At 44.0% G+C, this 17,820-nt stretch overlaps 2 protein-coding genes across 6 annotated transcripts in view; one reads left to right on the forward strand and one right to left on the reverse strand.

Moving 5' to 3' along the window:
• Positions 1-17,820, reverse strand: part of LOC126295368 (uncharacterized) — a 203,166-nt gene that overhangs the window by 177,912 nt on the left and 7,434 nt on the right. The window contains exon 1 of one of the 2 annotated variants that reach the window (XM_049987849.1): positions 5,800-5,866. The exons of the other annotated variant lie outside the window; for it this stretch is intronic. The gene's annotated coding sequence lies outside the window, so the exon portion shown is untranslated. Of the gene's footprint in view, positions 1-5,799; positions 5,867-17,820 lie in introns of those variants that run through there. 2 annotated transcript variants of the gene reach the window in all.
• Positions 1-17,820, forward strand: part of LOC126295357 (serine/threonine-protein kinase OSR1) — a 438,167-nt gene that overhangs the window by 128,657 nt on the left and 291,690 nt on the right. The window lies entirely within an intron of this gene.

Genomic DNA, 17,820 nt, shown 5'->3' on the forward strand with positions numbered 1-17,820 from the left:
TGATTGAAGAGATAGAGAAGATCCAACGGAGAGCAGCGCGCTTCGTTACAGGATCATTTAGTAATCGCGGTAGCGTTACGGAGATGATACATAAACTCCAGTGGAAGACTCTGCAGGAGAGACGCTCAGTAGCTCGGTACGGGCTTTTGTTAAAGTTTCGAGAACATACCTTCACCGAAGAGTCAAGCAGTATATTGCTCCCTCCTACGTATATCTCGCGAAGAGACCATGAGGATAAAATCAGAGAGATTAGAGCCCACACAGAAGCATACCGACAATCCTTCTTTCCACGTACAATACAAGACTGGAACAGAAGGGAGAACCGATAGAGGTACTCAAGGTACCCTCCGCCACACACCGTCAGGTGGCTTGCGGAGTATGGATGTAGATGTAGATGTAGATGTAGAATGGTGTGGAGATAGTATGATTGTGGTTCGATGAATTCTATGCCAAGCATTTAAATGTGAATTGCAGAGTAATCATGTAGATGTAGACAGTAGTGGTGCCTGCATAGAGTTGTTAGTGCTAACAGACAAGCAAGACTGCGTGGAATAACCACAGATATCAATGTGGGACATGTGACAGACATTTCCGTTGGGACAGTGCGACGAAATCTGTCTTAAATAGGCTACGGCAGCAGACGAGAGATGCGAGTGCCTTTGCTCAAAAAGTGGTTCAGATGGCTCTGAGCACTATGGGACTTAACATCTGTGGTCATCAGTCGCCTAGAACTTAGAACTACTTAAACCTAACTAACCTAAGGACATCACACACATCCATGCCCGAGGCAGGATTCGAACCTGGGACTGTAGCAGTCGCTCGGTTCCGGACTGAAGCGCCCAGAACCGCTCGGCCACAGCGGCCGGACGTGCCATTGCTAACAGCACGACTCCGGCTGGAGCGCCTCGTCTGGGCTCGTTACCATATCGGTTGGACCCCAGATGTCTCGAAAACTGTACCCTGCTCAGATGAGTCCCGATTTCAGTTGGCGAGAGCTGGTGGTGGGGTTCGCAGATCCCGTGAACCCATGGTCCCAAGTCTCTGCATGTCCATCTTCTCACAGATGATTGTGGGACCTCCGCTGTTCAGTACAGAATGTCAGATCAAACAACTTCCAATCTCTACGTTTCCAGGCAGAACACCCTCAGACTTCAAGAAGAATATAATAATTGCAATTCCAAAGAAAGCAGGTGCTGACAGGCGTGAAAACTACCAAACTATCAGTTTAATAAGTCACAGATGCAAAATACTAACGCGAATTCTTTGCAGACGAATGGAAAAACTGGTCGAAGCCGACCTCAGGGAAGATCGGTTTGGATTCAGTAGAAACGTTGGAACACGTGAGGCAATACTGACCCTACGACTTATCTTAGAAGAAAGATTGAGGAAAGGCATACCTACGTTCCTAGCATTTCTAAACTTAGAGAAAACTTTTGACAATGTTGACTGGAATACTCTCTTTCAAATTCTGAAGGTGGCAGGGGTAAAATGCAGGAAGCGAAAGGCTATTTACAATTTGTACAGAAACCAGATGGCAGTTATAAGAGTCGAGGGGCATGAAAGGGAAGCAGCGGTTGGGAAGGGAGTGAGACAGGGTTCTAGCCTCTCCCCGATGTTATTCAATCTGTATGTTGAGCAAAGCAGTAAAGGAAACAAAAGAAAAAATCGGAGTAGGTATTAAAATACATGGAGAAGAGATAAAAACTGTGAGGTTCGCCGATGACATTATAATTCTGTCAGAGACAGCAAAGGACTTGGAAGAGCAGTTGAACGGAATGGACAGTGTCTTGGGAGGAGGATATAAGATGGACAGCAACAAAATCAAAACGAGGATAATGGAATGTAGTCGAATTAAGTCGGGTGATGCTGAGGGAAATGAGACACTTAGAGTAGTAAAGGAGTTTTGCTATTTGGGGAGCAAAATAACTGATGATGGTCGAAGTAGGGAGGATATTAAATGTAGACTGGCAATGGCAAGGAAAGCGTTCCTGAAGAAGAGAAATTTGTGAACATCGAGTATAGATTTAAGCGTCAGAAAGTCGTTTTTTAAAGTATTTGTATGGAGTGTAGCCATGTATGGAAGTGAAACGTGGGCGATAAGTAGTTTGGACAAGAAGAGAGTAGAAGCTTTCGAAATGTGGTGCTACAGAAGAATGCTGAAGATTAGGTGGGTAGATCACATAACTAATGAGGAGGTACTGAATAGAATTGGGGAGAAGAGGAGTTTGTGGCACAACCTGACTACAGCAAAGGACTTGGAAGAGCAGTTGAACGGAATGGACAGTGTCTTGAGAGGAGTATATAAGATAAACATCAACAAAAGCAAAACGAAGGCGGCCGTCGTGGCCGAGCGGTCGCAGGTTCGAATCCTGCCTGGAGCATGGCTGAGTGTAACGTTCTTGCGTAATAAACGCCTGTTAACCCACGTTTCAGATCAGATGCTGGCCCCTTCAGAGTGCTGAAACCGGTCATCTAGTAAACGATATCGAAGCGATCCTGGCTTTTCAATTGTTCTAAAAACATATTAAAAGTTTGGCGGCATCAGTAACCGCTGGGGAATTCTGTGCCGTACTTGGGTACAAACGCGCATGGATCCGTTCGGCGAAGAACGGCCAGGTTGGCAAGAATCTGAATGAGCGCTGTGGGGTTGCCTGAGGACTAGAGTAGCTGCTTGGAGAGCGTGGAGGGAAGCAGGTTGGAGAAATCACCGGCATTGAGGCCAGTGGTTACTCTCCAAGTCTGAGCAGTGTAGAGCACACGTAGCATTATCTGCTCCTCTGAGGAGAGAGACAGGTTTGTGCTAACTGGTGGTGCTCATATGCAGTCTGAAGTGCGCCTTTGCTGCCGCGCTCGTTAGTCGACCAGCTACTCTTGGCATATGAGGAAGTAGCTCGAGTGTTGAGTAGTGACGGACTCCGCAACTGAAGATGGTGGTGGTTAGTGTTTAACGTCCCGTCGGCAACGAGGTGATTAGAGACGGAGCGCAAGCTCGTGTTAGGGAAGGATTGGGGAGGAAATCGGCCGTGCCCCTTCAGAGGAACCATCCCGGCATTTGCCTGAAACGATGTAGGGAAATCACGGAAAAACCTAAATGAGGATGGCCGGAGACGGGATTGAACCGTCGCCCTCCCGAATGCGAGTCCAGTGTGCAATTGAACACTTACGTACAGGAGTTTACGGGCGCAAACCACGGCCACGTTGGAGATTAAAGCCAAGCTCTCTCACGGGAAAGACGGCAGCACGACGTCGGCTGAGCCGACAGTCGAAATCGTCACGGAGAATTACGGTGATGTTAGCAATCATCAGCCAAAAGTAGGGCACTGTCATTCGAAATGAGTTCGTATTCCTCCAGCTCTTTGACTGGCACTCTCTGAGGCTGTGTCCGTTCACGCCGAACTTCGATAGAGTCGCTTGCGGGTTCAGTGTTGACTTAAGAAGTCGAGAAATGACGATACATTGTGCCAATGATAGGCTGGTTAGGTTAGCGAGTGTACAGGATTGTCATGTTAGGCTAGAAATATTGCTCATCCTGTTTTCTGAATAAATCTTGATTTGGTACCACATGCTAATCACCGCAATATTGATATCCTCGCTAGCAATCACCGTATTTTTGTTTAATAATTACAGTGTAATCATAATTTCGATGCAAACGATACTGGGGACATACCCGTGCGTTTAAACAGAGCCACCTTATGTCAGCAACTCAAGGTCGGCTAAGACTGCCAGTAGATATTTTTGTTGTTGTTGTTGTTGTTGTGGTCTTCAGTCCTGAGACTGGTTTGATGCAGCTCTCGCTGCTACTCTATCCTGTGCAAGCTTCTTCATCTCCCAGTACCTACTCCAACCTCCATCTGCTTGGTGTATTCATCTCTTGGTCTCCCTCCACGATTTTTACCCTCCACGCTGCCCTCCAATACTAAACTGGTGATCCCTTGATGCCTCAGAACATGTCCTACCAACGGATCCCTTCTTCTGGTCAAGTTGTGCCACAAACTCTTCTTCTCCCCAATGCCATTCAATACCTCCTCATTAGTTATAAGATCTGCGCATCTAATCTTCAGGTATTTCACAATATATCGATAATTGTACGTCCGCAGCACGAGGTCGTGCGGTAGCGTTCTCGCTTCCGGCGCCCGGGTTCGATTCCCGGCGGGGTCAGCCATTTCTTCTGCCTCGTGATGACTGGGTGTTGTGTGATGTTCTTAGGTTAGTTAGGTTTAAGTAGTTCTCAGTTCTAGGGGACTGATGACCATAGATGTTAAGTCCCACAGTGCTCAGAGCGTATTGAACCATTTGATAATTGTACAATAAAACCGCCGTACGTTGCACGATATTAAACATTATACTGTAAAAAGTTGCATGAATTGATTAACCAGTCACTAGATCAACTTTGCCGAACTCTCAGAGTTGGGGAAAAGATGGCGGGCGATTCGTTCTGTTTTAAAGGAGCGCTAGTCCATGGCATGACGTCACTCACCGAAACTGCGAGAGGCTATGGTTCGTTACGTGACACTACAGGTCTTATGAGTGCCGGCAGCCGTCTCCGGCAGAAAGTGAATAACTGTTTCAGATGAATTTAGTAACTCTTGACTGCGTATTTAAATCCTTAGCAATACTCGATTGCACACGATAAAACTTTGACCTTTACTGGGCAGCTTCTCAATTAAATGCTGATTTCCTGTGGGCCCAGCACTCTTAGGCGAGCTCTCAATTAGTCCTGCGCTCCCTCGCTCAAATCGGCAGACAAACTACTTTTCTGCACCTGTTCTCGTAACTAGGAGTGTTCGTGCCAACGAAAGCTCAATCTTCTTCAGGAATCCGCTATTATGGAATCTTACTGTTATTGGTCCTATGCCGGACGGAGTGGCTGAGCGGTTCTGGGCGCTACAGCCTGGAGCAGAGCGACCGCTACGGTCGCAGGTTCGAATCCTGCCTCGGGCATGGACGTGTGTGATGTCCTTAGGTTAGTTAGCTTTAAGTAGTTCTAAGTTCCATGGTACTGATGACCTCAGAAGTTGCATAGTGCTCAGAGCCATTTGAACCATTTTATTAGTCCTACAATGATGGGAACTCCATGGGCCTACTTATAATTTGTTATGGCTAGCGTACAATAAAATAAAATCATGCTGAAATGATTGTCACTTGCATATGGAACCACTTCCAGCATGTAATGAGTACTGTTAAGCAGATGAGATTAACTGGTATAAACAAGCCCTTATACCATGTAGCCTCCCCACAAAATAACTTCCGAAACCTCCCAACAGCAAAAGATAATATGAATAATATTCTGAATTAGCATAACTACCCAATAGTGAAAATATGTATAGCATTGACATTTAGCGTAACCTACCAATAATACAATGCGACTAATCTCTCAATAAAATTGCGACTCACTTATAACCTTTCAATAGTTGACAGTCAATTTAACCTGGTAAATTTTGGACGTCAGCAGTGCTGCGTCATGGCCCTGATACATCATTCTGAATAAACTGAAAAATCTTACCTTAATTAGGTCGCCGGATAACGCGTATATATCAGCTCCTATAAGGAATTTTTCTGGTGCAGCTAAGTGCAATGCTGGCCGATAGATTTGTCTTATATAAAAGGAAAGAACTGATTTTTCTTTTCAATAATCGGGATGACCAAGGATCGGAGAAATTAGTAAATTCTTTAAATTGAAATGAATGATAGTCAAAAGTTACTTTTTATGAGAAAGATTCTTACTAAGCGATTTTTTTTAAGTAACATTTACATGGGACTTGATATATCAGTAATACATATGCGCGAGGCTGCTTTTACCTTATCCTACAACGCTCAGGCTCTGCCCTGGCTCCCCAGCTCCGTACACGCGACTGCTGGCAACAACTGACTGCTACTGCTACACAAGTTCCTACCGCAGTCAACACTGCTCTTTGGACTCAGATTCTCTTCTAGCTTACGTGTCGCAGGCAGCGCGTGAGCAATACATCGAAATTACATCTGCTCGAGTGCGCTAGCAACATATTCTTTAATCATGGACCTCTCACAACCATTAGATCGAGTTATTTAATTACATTTTGCTGCAGTACTGTTGTGTGTGTGTGTTTGAGATTTTCGGGCGCTAAACAGCGTGGCCCTCAGCGCCCAAACGCATAGAAACAGGAACTCATGCGGTGAAGGGACGAAGACGGACAGCGAACAAAGAGAACGGCTAAAACTACACAGACCTGACGCAGTTACAAATCCTCACATACAGAGGCGAAACAAGAGGAGAAGAAACGCACTAAAAAAGGAAAGGAAACACAAGGAAAAGAGAACAGAAACCGAAGGTAAACAAGGAGGTAATCGTGACTGGCGGACCTCTTACCTAAATCCTGGGTGAGCCAGTCACCCAGCAGCACATTATACCCTCTCCCTAAAATCCGGGACAACAAATTGGACAGCACACAAAACCGTAAGACCTTAACCACAGTCGTTGCGTCATTATCATCATTTAAGACTGATTATGCCTTTCAGTGTACAGTCTGGAGCATAGCCCCCCTTATAAAATTCCTCCATGATCCCCCATTCAGTGCTAACATTGGTGCCTCTTCTGATGTTAAGCCTATTACTTCAAAATCATTCTTAACCGAATCCAGGTACCTTCTCCTTGGTCTGCCCCGACTCCTCCTACCCTCTACTGCTGAACCCACGAGTCTCTTGGGTAACCTTGCTTCTCCCATGCGTGTAACATGACCCCACCATCTAAGCCTGTTCGCCCTGACTGCTACATCTGTAGAGTTCATTCCCAGTTTTTCTTTGATTACCTCATTGTGGACACCCTCCTGCCATTGTTCCCATCTACTAGTACCTGCAATCATCCTAGCTACTTTCATATCCGTAACCTCAACCTTGTTGATAAGGTAACCTGAATCCACCTAGCTTTCGCTCCCATACAACAAACTTGGTCGAAAGATTGAACGGTGCACAGACAACTTAGTCTCGGTACTGTTGCAGAAGAGAGTAGATCGTAGCTGAGCGCTCACTGCATCAGCTTTGCTACACCTCGCTTCCAGTTCTTTCACTATGTTGCCATCCTGTGAGAATATGCATCCTAAGTACTTGAAACCGTCCACCTGTTCTAACTTTGTTCCTTCTATTCGGAACTCAGTCCGTTTATATTTCTTTCCCACTGACATTACTTTCGTTTTGGAGGTCTTCAAAATAGAGGGCAAATCCGGTGGCAAAGAAACCGCCGTCCTCTGGTCAGAGAATAAAAGACAGTGAAGTAAATTGTGGTGGACAGTAGTCTGCACGGAATAAGCACTGCAGATTGGGGGATCCCCCCGCCGGAGTAAAAAACCGTGCGTTAGTGTGTTGAGGGACTGTGCCCGACGATGCGGATTAGAGTCAGAACCTCAACCCGCCTGCATGACTGGTAGGACGTACGCCATGGCCGCGTGGTGGACTTCACAACCTCACGAGTTGTCGACTGTGAAGAACGGACATATTGAATAGCTCGCTGCCGGTCATTAGAGTGGTAAACTGACGCGCTGAGTTCGAATGTTTATACGAGGTACATTCAAGTTCTAAGGCCTCCGATTTTTTAAATAATTAACTACTCACCCGAAATCGATGAAACTGGTGTTACTTCTCGACGTAATCGCCCTGCAGACGTACACATTTTTCACATCGCTGACGCCACGATTCCGTGGCAGCGGCGGAGGCTTCTTCAGGAGTCTGTTTTGACCACTGGGAAATCGCTGAGGCAATAGCGGCGCGGCTGGTGAATGTGCGGCCACGGAGAGTGTCTTTCATTGTTGGAAAAAGCCAAAAGTCACTAGGAGCCAGGTCAGGTGAGTAGGGAGCACGAGGAATCACTTCAAAGTTGTTATCACGAAGAAACTGTTGCGTAACGTTAGCTCGATGTGCGGGTGCGTTGTCTCGGTGAAACAGCACACGTGCAGCCCTTCCCGGACGTTTTTGTTGCAGTGCACGAAGGAATTTGTTCTTCAAAACATTTTCGTAGGATGCACCTGTTACCGTAGTGCCCTTAGGAACGCAATGGGTAAGGATTACGCCCTCGCTGTCCCAGAACGTGGACACCGTCATTTTTTCAGCACTGACGGTTACCCGACATTGTTTTGGTGGCGGTGAATCTGTGTGCTTCCATTGAGCTGACTGGCGCTTTGTTTCTGGATTGAAAAGTGGCATCCACGCCTCATCCATTGTCAAAACCGACGAAAAGAAAGTCCCATTCGTGCTGTCGCTGGGCGTCAACATTGCTCGGCAACATGCCACACGGGGAGACATGTGGTCGCCCGCCAGCATTCGTGGCACACACCTGGATGACACTTTTCGCATTTTCAGGTCGTCGTGCAGGATTGTGTGCACAGAACCCACAGAAATGCCAGCTCTGGGGGCGATCTGTTCAACAGTCATTCGGTGATTCCTCAAAACAATTCTCTCCTCTTTCTCGATCGTGTCGTCGGACCGGCTTGTGCGAGCCCGAGGTTGTTTTGGTTTGTTGTCACACGATGTTCTGCCTTCATTAAACTGTCGCACCCACGAACGCACATTCAACACATCCATAACTCCATCACCACATGTCTCCTTCAACTGTGGACGAATTTCAATTGGTTTCACACCAGGCAAATTCAGAAAACGAATGATTGCACGCTGTTCAAGTGAGGAAAACGTCGCCATTTTAAGTATTTAAAACAGTTCTCATCCTTGCCGCTGGCGGTAAAATTCCATCTGCCGTACGCTGCTGCCATCTCTGGGACGTATTGACAATGAATGCGGCCTCATTTTTAAACAATGCGCATGTTTCTATCTCTTTCCAGTCCGGAGAAAAAAAATCGGAGGCCTTAGAACTTGAATGCACCTCGTATATCACTTTTGGTTATAAAATGCCTGCCCTTGAGTTACGTCATAAACGTAATGCCTCATTTAAATAGGTTACTACAACATACTTTTTAATTTATCAACAAACAGAAACTAGTGACTGGTTATGAATTTATCATACGTACTACATGGAATCTGCTGTAGCTAATAGTTATGTTCTGGACCCCTAGCATTTTTCGTAGTTCATTTACGATAGATGTACGCAAAATGCATCAAAATACTCCAAGATTTGCCCACTATGTTAATAAATATTTTCTGACTCTACCTTGATTTAGATTTTATGACAAGAAGTGCGTTATATATGGCATAGTGCTTTCTCAACTCACGACCATATTATCCAGTTTCAACCTAACCTAGACCATGGAAACACCACCGATCAGCCAGCTACAGCAAACAAGACTCCAGGCAGGCATACAGTATCACACTAGTCACAATATTTACATTCAAAGATGTACACTTCAGTTTATATGTGTGGCTACTTCATCAGTTTCTGAGCAACTTCATTGTCGCACAGAATGAATCATGTGAAATATACAAACATTTGAACAAGTACGATTTACGTAATTTGCAAGGAAACAACTTTCTTCAAAATGATCGGAACATATAAAATGGTTATGCTTATCCATTACGGATATTTTAGAACCGTGACTGTATATTAAATGTAAGTAAGTTATACACAACTGCAACCAGTCACTTTTTTTCAGCAATAATGCTTTATTACATGAACTGGTTTTCGAATCTTTTCAGGTCTGAAGATGGTTTCGAGAGGATCCGGGAAGTTACATCATTACTGGTAGTAGCATAATGCTGGGTGCTGGTTCTATGGCAGAAAGATGGGTCACACTTTAATGTATCGCCATGACACTAGCTTATCTGCCGATCTGGATGTAGATTTAGTTTTTACTTACTGCATCAGTATAGGCGGCCTTTTTTCGTATCTGTCTGCCTCCATTTTTGATGTCCAGAACACTTTCACACGAATGGAGGCAGACATACGGAAAAAGCCGGCTATACTGTCGCAGTAAGTAAAAACTAAATTTACATCCATATCGACAGATAAGCTATAGTCATGGCGATATATTAAAGTGTGACCCATCTTTCTGCCATAGAACCAGCACCCAGCATTATGCTACTACCAGTAATGATGTAACTTACCGGATCCTCTCGAAACCATCTTCAGAGCTGAAAAGGTTCGAAAACCGGTTCATGGAATAAAGCATTATTATTCAAAAAAAGTGACTGGTTGCAGTTGTGTATAACTTATTTACATATAAAATGGTATTCTCTCGGTGGGAAACCTCGCCTCTTGACAGCGTGTAACAATTTTTGTAACAGCTGTGGTTTCGAGAAAGGAAACCTGCAAATAGATGCACAGACATTATGCTAATACCGTGCTACAAAAACATTTATTAACCACTTGCACTGACATACAAAACAACTTAAAATATTCACATACCTGTGAAATGTAATATTCGTTCCTTTCTCGAATTTATTTGTACAATTAATCGCCGCACAACTCTTCACCATTGTACTTCTTTTGATTGGAACGTACAGACAGAAGAATTACGAGTAACAAATACTGTATGTACGCCCCATCAAATATACAACATTGAATCAGGGTCTTCATAAACAACAATACTAAGCAACACATCAGACTACAACCAGTATAATGGCGTCCAGGCGAAGCTTCAAATTATCCCGCGACTGCAGCGCCACCACTGAGTCTAGTTATTTTTTACAAGTTCTTTGCCTTGACCAGACGCAGCTTATTTTCACCGATTGCCAGCCACTCCTCTTCCCATTGACGCATAACACGAAAATGCAAAAGGGAGGTAACAGCATGCAGGTGGGCGGCATATTCGACAACGTGAGGGAGGGAACATGCAGCTTTGGCAGCCACATCCACCAGTTCGTTTCCCCTAATACCCACGTGCTCCGGCACCCAGCAGAGAAAAACCTCCTTCCTCTGCCGTTGCAGGTGGAGTAGGGCATCGTGGATGTTCCGGACGACCGTATCCGCTGGGTACAAGTGTTGCACGGTCTGAAGGGCACTCAGGGAGTCAGAACAAATGAGAAACTTAAGACTTGGAACACATCTCATCTGCTCCAATGTCCGCAAGATCGCAAACAATTCGGCATCAAAGATGGTAATCGCCGCAGGAAGCCGTAACTGGATGACTCATCAGGGAAAACAACAGCACAACCGGCAGAGTCCCCCTGTTTAGGAGGAGGTGTTTAACGTCCCGTCGAGCAGATGCACAAAACTATAGACCTATATCTCTGACGTCGATCTGTTGTAGAATTTTAGAACATCTTTTTTGCTCGTGTATCCCAGAATCTACTCTGTAGGAATGAACATGGATTCCGGAAACAGCCATCGTGTGAGACCCATCTCGCTGTATTTGTTCATGAGACCCAGAAAATATTAGATACGGGCTCCCAGGTAGATGCCATTTTCCTCGACTTCCGGAAGGCGTTCGATACAGTTCCGCACTGTCGCCTGATAAACAGAGTAAGAGCCTACGGAATATCAGACCAGCTGTGTGGCTGGATTGAAGAGTTTTTAGCAAACAGAACACAGCATGTTGTTATCAATTGAGAGACGTCTACAGACGTTAAAGTGACCTCTGGCGTGCCACAGGGGAGTGTTATGGGACCATTGCTTTTCACAATATACATAAATGACCTAGTCGATAGTGTCGCAAGTTCCATGCGGCTTTTCGCGGATGATGTTGTAGTATACAGAGAAGTTGCAGCATTAGAAAATTGTAGCGAAATGCAGGAAGATCCGCAGCGGATAGGCACTTGGTGCAGGGAGTGGCAACTGACCCTTAACATAGGCAAATGTAATGTATTGCGAATACATAGAAAGAAGGATCCTTTATTGTACGATTATATGATAGTGGAACAAACACTGGTAGCAGTTGCTTCTGTAAAATATCAGGGAGTATGCGTACGGAACGATCTAAAGTGGAATGATCAAATAAAATTAATTGTTAGTAAGGCGGGTGCCATGTTGAGATTAATTGGGAGAGTCCTTAGAAAATGTAGTCCATCAACAAAGGAGGTGGCTTACAAAACACTCATTCGACCTATGCTCGAGTATTGCTCATCAGTGTGGGATCCGTACCAGGTCGGGTTGACGGAGGAGATAGAGAAGATCCAAAGAAGAGCGGCGCGTTTCGTCACAGTGTTATTTGGTAAGCGTGATAGCGTTACGGAGATGTTTAGCAAACTCCAGTGGCAGACTCTGCAACAGAGGCGCTCTGCGTTGCGGTGTAGCTTGCTCACCAGGTTTCGAGAGGGTGCGTTTCTGGATGAGGTATCGAATATATTGCTTCCTCCTACTTATATCTCCCGAGGAGATCACGAATGTAAAATTAGAGAGATTCGAGCGCGCACGGAGGCTTTCCGGCAGTCGTTCTTCCCGCGAACCGTACGCGACTGGAACAGGAAAGAGAGGTAATGACAGTGGCACGTAAAGTGCCCTCCGCCACACGCTGTTGGGTGGCTTGCGGAGTGTGGATGTAGATGTAGGATTGATAGTGTGAGTTCCCTCCAGCACTACGTCAGACATTAGTCGTGTCCATGCGATATCGTGTTGCGGCACTTCTGTGTGCTCGTGTGCGCCTTACACGATATTAGGGCAGGAGTACCAGTCACTCTGGCTCTTCAGTGTCTCTCCTTGGCCCCATCGTAACTTGGGGCTGAGACGTAATCGCCGCAGCCTGTCTTCCTCTTGTGCCTCGCCGTAGCTACAGGCGAGACGGGCCTCGCTTAAAACGCAACACCGCCCGCCGTTATGGCTGAACAATAGGGCGTGACGGAATGCCGCCAGCTTTTGTGGTGCTTCGCTTCACAATGGCGCAGCCGAATAGGCTACCTGCCTCTGCAGCCAAACGCCAGTCGTAACTGACCATCACGCTGTGTGCGGCCGCAGCAGAGTGCATGGCGGAGGGCTCTTTGTACAAAAACAGAAGCCATTCCCCGTTTGCGCTTGCTTACAGCACACTGAAACCCAACCACCACTGTTTCTTTAACATTCTCAGCAAAAGTGAGACGGAGGGGATGCGTAAAACACATTACCAATACTAACATGGTGTAGGAAAACAGTTAGAATTCAAATAGGGCGACGAACACAAAGTTTTCACTCTGCAGCGGAGTGTGCGCTGATATGAAACTTCCTGGCAGATTGAAACTGTGTGCCGGACCGAGACTCGAACTCGGGACCTTTGCCATTCGCGGGCAAGTGCTCTACCAACTGAGCTACCCAAGCACGACTCACGCCCCGGCCTCACAGCTTTACATCTGCCAGTATCTCGTCTCCTACCTTCCAAACCTTACAGAAGCTCTCCTGCGATTCTTGCAGAACTAGCAGTCCTGAAAGAAAGGATATAGCGGAGACATGGCTTAGCCACAGCCTGGGGGATGTTTCCAGAATGAAATTTTCACTTTGCAGCGGAGTGTGCGCTAATTTGAAACTTCCTGGCAGATTAAAACTGTGTGTTGGACCGAGACTCAAACTCGGGACCTTTGCCTTTCACGGGCAAGTGCTGTATCGACTCCCGAGTTCGAGTCTCGGTCCGGCACACAGTTTTAATCTGCCAGGAAGTTTCAGGGTGACCATCATTTGATCATGATTTTAAGGGAGATGGCCAACAGTTGACCATGATTTAAAAATAGAATGCCGTGTGGCTAGGGCCTCCATTTGGGTAGACCGTTCGCCTGGTGCAAGTCTTTCGATTTGACGCCACTTCGGCGACTTGCGCGTCGATGGGGATGAAATGATGATGAATAGGACAACACAGAAGCCAGTCCCTGAGCGGAGGAAATCTCCGACCCAGCCGGGAATCGAACCCGGGCCCTTAGGATTGACAGTCTGTCGCTCTGACCACTCAGCTACCGGGGGCGGACGCCATGATTTTACGGGAGGTTTAAGGGAGGTCTGGTAGTAATAAATTTCAGCTACACAACTAGTTCGCATTTTCTTGGAATGCGAGACAAATGCGAGACATGATCAAATCACTCCTTGAAAAATTCAGCTAATTCCTCTCTTGCATTGCTGATTGCGTCTATATAAATTTATACCTTGTCATCCCTTTAAGATTCATAAAAAATTCATTTTATCTATCATTACTTCTCTGTTGTAATTTCATGTACTGACACGTCCTATGACCGTTTTCTTGTTTGAACTCCACAGTAGAGTTGATTGTGATGTGTTTTAAATGTCCTTTTCAAATTTATAAACAGCAATGGATGTCACTCAAATCACTGCAAGAAGACAGCGATTTCATATGGACAAACTGAATGATCATTAAAAAATTTATATGTGAACAGTAGACTAACAAACAAAATAAATATTCTTTAATATTACGTTAACCATCACATCCTCCACAGTACATGTGAATACTATAAAGAACATCCTTAACATCTGTACGTACTTTAGTTAAATGTTATTTCCATTACGACCTGAAGATGACATTTCTGCCTGGAAACATGTTGTGTTATTAAATAATTTAAGTAAATCAACAGAAATGTGTGAGTGGCAGCGTTATCTGCATTTCTTATTTTTGGAAGAGTCATGCACAATTTTCACTGAATATGACTTTAAATGATATTACAGGATTGGAACACATCTCAGACTTTCGCCTGTAGCCAGCCCTATAGTAGAAGTTTCATACCTATACTTATTCTAGTTTGAAGTGATTGCATTCACTTTGTGTCTGCTACAGCCTTTTACGAAATTACGAAATTACACTAGAAATGTAAGGTTTTCCAAATGTGAAAAAATGTTCCAAGGTACGAGATTCAAATTTAAAAGTGCTGACAAGGATAAAAATCTTGTCAAAACTGTATTTAATTTTCTTGGTGTTACATCATTACCCCTTCTACACACCAGTAATCAGCAAATGAAATCAAGTTAAGAAGAAGTATTATCAAAAACCAGCTATAAGTTAAGAACATTTTTAAATAGAAGTTATTGTCATCTGACACAGATATGCATTTTGAAGACAACGAAAATTTTTAAGACTTTAAAGAATGTCAGTTCACTTGCACATATCACGTGTTCTATGGTAGAAGACCTCGTTGCCTTTCAAGGTACAAGATGGCGGATGACCAACAAAGTGTCACTCAACCTTCCACACGTTATGTAACTAATGTTACAAATGTACAGAATTTTACCCCCAGCATAAGACACTGTAACTGAATAATTGAGAATATCCTCGAAATAGCTTTAATACATTACACAGCACTTACATGGAGGGGTCCCTAGCAGTGGAACTGCCATTTTGAAGCTATCTGTATGGTGATGTAGGCTAAGGTTCCAGATATTGCGAAATTCAGCCATTCACCCTGGTGGACCCTCATTTGCAAGTAATCGACAAAAAAATAATTCCAAAATTTCGCTTGATTCTCTATCGCTTTAAAAAGGGCACATTTTTGGAATATGACTGGCAACAGCCATTAAGTAATGTATAAAATACATATTTGAACCATCAGCTGTTATTATTTTAAACCCAAATTTCGGTTTCGGTCATGGAACATCTTCTCAGATGAAGGGTTAAAATGGTTTAAGCCGCCATTATTTAAAATGGGTAGTGCATGCCATGATTGTAAATATATGATATAAGACTTTAAAAGCAAACATCCGAATTAGTTGTGTCATATATTTACATTCATGGAATGCTCTACACATTTTAAGTAATGACTAATGCTATATGGTTGCTAAACCATTTTAATCCTTCATCTGAGAAGATGATCCAAGACCAAAAGTTGTAGAATTTGGGCTTAAAATAAAAACAGCTGATAGTTCAAATATGCACTTTATACATTAAAAAAAGAAAGATTACACAAGCTGCTTCTGTAGCGTAATGGATATATTACAAGTCTGCTATTAAAGAGATCGTGGCTTTGTATCAAGTGAGACACTTTGCGATTCTTTATATTTAAATCGTTATGAAAATATCTTTGATCATTGTTATAATTCAATTATTGCGTTTAAATGCATTTTTTTTATTTCTGTTCCTTTGTCATATCATTTTCAATTAGTATATTAAATTTATAAATTGCTCTCTTTTTTTCCTTCCCATCATTATTTTTCTAGTTTGAAACTTCATGGATGTGGATTTAATCATGTAATTATTTTTACTACTCTATCAAAATATTTATACATTTGGAAATGTCGGGCTATCGGTTAAATAAAAACGATATAATGTATTTATATGTGCCATGGTGTGAAAAATGAAATTTTCGTCACAAAATGTACATTTTCTTGGATTGTGATCGTCATATAAACATGTAAAACATTAATTCTTCTTGCACTAAGGACAAAAGAATACAGATGAAGGTTTAAGCAAAAGAAGAGGTTATATGTAAAATGAAATACAAACAAAATGAGGGACAGAAATGTTGGATAATGAATGTAGTGAGACAAATACAGGATGATGAAATGGAAGTAATTAAATCGACATTAATTCATGGAAATAATTAAAGTGATATATACGAAGTTTTGATCTGGAAAAAACATTAGGGAAAGAAAAAATTAGAGGAACTGAAGAGGTTAGTGATTAAATATTTCGTGACAAAGAAATAGAAGTAAAAAATTACATTTGAACCCTTTAATTGAAATAAAATAATAATTACAGTAATTTTGATAAAGATTTAATAATTAAAATTTTCAAAGCATCCAACGAAACTTGAACCCAAAATCTCTTGCATAGGTGGTATAATATATCTATGGCGCGATGCAACCATCCTGTAAATTGTTTCCATTTTTAAGTCTATAGAGCATCACGTGGAATTCCGAAACTACAGTACTGGCCATTAAAATTGCTACACCACGAAGATGACGTACTGCAGACGCGAAATTTAACCGACAGGAAGAAGATGCTGTGATATGCAAATAATTAGCTTTTCAGAGCATTCACACAAGGTTGGCGCCGGTGGCGACGCCTACAACGTGCTTACATGAGGAAAGTTCCCATCCGATTTCTCATACACATACAGCAGTTGACCGGCGTTGCCTGATGAAACGTAGTTGTGGTGCCTCGTGTAATGAGAAGAAATGCGTACCATCACGTTTCCGACTTTGATAATGGTCGCATTGTAGCCAATTGCGATTGCGGTTTATCGTATCGCGGCATTGCTGCTCGCGTTGGTCGAGATACAATGACTGTTAGCAGAATATCGAAACGGTGGGTTCAGGAGGGTAATACGGAACGCCGTGCTGGATCCCAACGGCCTCGTATCACTAGCAGTCGAGATGACAGGCATCTTATCCGCATGGCTGTAACGTATCGTGCAGCCACGTCTCGATCCCCGAGTCAACAGATGGGGATGTTTGCAAGACGACAACCATCTGCACGAACAGTTCGACGACGTTTGCAGCAGCACGGACTATCAGCTCGGAGACCGTGGCTGCGGTTACCCTTGACGCTGTATGACAGGCAGGAGCGCTTACGATGGTGTACTCGTCGACGAACCAGGGTGCACGAATGGGAAAATGTCATTTTTTCGGATGAATCCAGGTTCTGTTTACAGCATCATGATGGTCGCATCCGTTTGGCGACATCACGGTGAACGCACATTGGAAGCATGTATTCGTCATCGCCATACTTTCGTATCACCCGGCGTGATGGTGTGGGTTGCCATTGGTTACACGTCTCGGTCACCTCTTGTTTGCATTGACGCCACTTTGAACGTTGGACGTTACGTTTAAGACGTGCTACGATCCGTGGCTCTACCCTTGATTCAATCCCTGCGAAACCCTACATTTCAGCAGGGTAATGTACGACCGCATGTTGCAGGTCCTGTACGGACCTTTCTGGATACAGAACATGTTCGATTGCTGCGCTGGCCAGTACATTCTCCAGTTCCCTTACCAATTGAAAACGTCTGGTCAACGGTAGGCGAGCAATTGGCTCGTGACAATACGCCAGTTACTACCCTTGATGA

Source organism: Schistocerca gregaria, chromosome 11 (assembly GCF_023897955.1).
Source record: "Schistocerca gregaria isolate iqSchGreg1 chromosome 11, iqSchGreg1.2, whole genome shotgun sequence".
Lineage (NCBI taxonomy): Eukaryota > Metazoa > Arthropoda > Insecta > Orthoptera > Acrididae > Schistocerca > Schistocerca gregaria.